The 2,897-nt window shown below is 37.1% G+C and overlaps 1 pseudogene; it reads right to left on the bottom strand.

Moving 5' to 3' along the window:
- Positions 1–2,168: 2,168 nt before the first annotated feature.
- Positions 2,169–2,338, bottom strand: LOC104987102 (annotated as a pseudogene).
- Positions 2,339–2,897: the final 559 nt, after the last annotated feature.

Raw genomic sequence — 2,897 nt, 5'->3', positions numbered from 1 at the left:
AGCTCAACAAGATAGAAATCAGAATAAATCACTGCAGTGAGCAGGACAAGAGACACCATTAAGAGATTGTTTAACTGGCCAAGTTAACTGGAATGAAAAGAAATATAACCATCTTTCTGGCAATTTCCACTTGCATTTCAAGCAATGTTTGATTTAAGAATGTAAATGTTGTATCATTAGGTGACTAAAATTTTATGATAACTATGTCTTTTAAGTAGATTGCATATGTTTTTCTCATTATGCTTTTTCTGGTTCAAACCACACAGTACAATGTGCTTACTGCACAAAGCTCACATTAAAAATGAAATTTAGAAATTATGTTGGAGGCTTGGTGACACCCAGTGTCTTGACAATTTATTATAAATTTGAGGACTTAGAACTAAATGACGTACCATTTTCCAAGGAGAGGTGAAACTAATTACTTAAAAAGTCTACTAGTAATATTGAGAGTATGACAGGTGAGGATATTCAGTCAAATTTGCATACTTAAAAATGGAAAACTGTACATTGAGTTTCAGGTACAATAGTTGCTTTCTACTAGAGAAGATAGATGTTGGAGACTCCAAAAGTTCTTTGCTTAAATGTCTGGAAACAAATTTTCACACATGTATACACAGCAAAAGGGCATCCCAGGTGGCTCAGTGGTAAAGAATCTGCTTGTAATGCAGAAGATGTAGATTTGATCCCTAAGTTGGAAAGATACCCTGGAGAAGGAAATCCATTCCAGTATTCTTACATGGCAAATCCCATGGACAGAGAAGCCTGCGGGGCTATAGTCCATAATGTCACAAAGTTGAACACAACTGCAGTGAGTTAGCACACAAACACACACACACATCTCTGATGAACACAGATGCAAAATTCCTCAACAAAATAGTAGCAAACCAATTGAACAATACATTAAAAAGATCATATGCCGTGACCAGGTAGGATTTACCTCTGCAATGCAAGAATAACTTAACATCTGCAAATCAATTGGTGTGATGCATCACATTAATAGAGTAAAAATAATATGATTGTTTCAGTAGATGCAAAAATTTTTGAAAAAAATTATCATTAATTAATCATAAAAGTTCTCTAAAAATAGGCATAAAGGAAATTACCTTAACATTATACAGATCATATATGACAAGCCTACAGCTAGTGTCATACTCAACAGTGAAAACATGAGTTCCTCTAAAGTCAGGAACAAGCCACTGCCCCCACTTGTATTCAGCATAGTAGTGCAAGTCATAGTACTAGCCAGAGTAATTAGACAAGAAAAAGAACTAAAATGCATTACAACTGAAAAGGAAGAAGTAAAATTCTCTCTGCAGATGATATAATATTACATATAGAAAACCACAAACTCTTCACACACAAAAAAAAAACCTGCTAGAAATAATAGATTCAGTAAAAATGCAAGGTATAAAACCAATATACAAAAATCACTTGTTTTTATATACATTAATAATGAGCCATAAGAAATTAAGAAAATAATCTTATTTACAGTTGAATCAAAAGAATAAAATATTAATATGTAGGGATAAATGTAATGAAGGAGGTGAAAGTTCTGTACACAAAAACCATAATACAGCGATGAAATAACTGCATTCATGTATATCTTAGAGAAAGCAGTGATACCTCCTTTCTTGAGGTCAGTTATTAAGGATTCTGAGTGACTGAGTGACTGAACTGAACTGAACTGAAACATTCAACAGTTCAGTTCAGTTCAGTCACTCAGTCGTGTCCAACTCTGCAACCCCATGAATCACAGCACCCCAGGCATCCCTGTCCATCACCAACTCCCGGAGTTTACCCAAACTCATGTCCATCAAGTTGGTGATGCCATCCAGCCATCTCATCCTCTGTCGTCCCCTTCTCCTCCTGCCCCTAATCCCTCCCAGCATCAGGGTCGTTTCCAATGAGTCAACTCTTCGCATGAGGTGGCCAAAGTATTGGAGTTTCAGTTCTGTTTAACATCAAAAAGTATGCTGTAAATGTCTTCAAATTTCCTGGAAGTAAAACGAACAGATCAGGAATGCTGCTATTTCTTTTCTTTTCTTTTCTTTTTTTTTTTTTGAAGTTTTTAAAGCTTTTCTTTTATATACAAAGAGCTAGTACTGTTTCTGCATAAGGCTAATGTGCTGCATAATGTTGATGTGTTCCTTCCATTTAAGGAAGTTCGGTTAGTACAACTTAATGAAGCCGATGTTCTTAGCATGCGGCTGGAAACACTGGCCGCACGTATTGTGGCATATTTCCGAATCAGACCATGCTGGTTTGAGCAGACCCAGCAAGAGTGAGAACTCTGGCCAAATTTTCTCAGGTGGCTCCTGTAGAGCTGTTGGTGACCCATGTGGCTTTCTCAGCTGCAACGAGATAAAAGGTGTTATTTCTTATCAATGCATACAACCTATATAACTGGTAGGACACATCTGAACTAAATTTAAATGTTCCATCACATGTCCGGTACTCATATCTAACCAAATCGTCCAAGCCAGATTCTGTGCCAAATACCGATATTCTACATCATGTTCTCCACTATCAAATAGAAAAACTTTCCACCATTTTCAAGAACATACTCGTCAGGAATCGTGATTTTTTTTTTTTTTTAATTCTTCCAATTTTATTTTATTTTTAAACTTTACATAATTGTATTAGTTTTGCCAAATATCAAAATGAATCCGCCACAGGCATACATGTGTTCCCCATCCCGAACCCTCCTCCCTCCTCCCTCCCCATACCATCCATCTGGGCCATCCCAGTGCACCAGCCCCAAGCATCCAGCATCATGCATCGAACCTGGACTGGCAACTCGTTTCCTACATGATATTTTACATGTTTCATTGCCATTCTCCCAAATCTTCCCACCCTCTCCCTCTCCCACAGAGTCCATAAGACTGTTCTATACCTCT

This window comes from Bison bison, unplaced genomic scaffold, assembly GCF_000754665.1.
Source record: "Bison bison bison isolate TAMUID 2011002044 unplaced genomic scaffold, Bison_UMD1.0 scf7180017864082, whole genome shotgun sequence".
In the NCBI taxonomy this organism is placed as follows: Eukaryota; Metazoa; Chordata; class Mammalia; order Artiodactyla; family Bovidae; genus Bison; species Bison bison.
The sequence above is the reverse complement of the archived record's forward strand: the minus strand, read 5'-3'. Positions and strand labels throughout refer to the sequence as shown.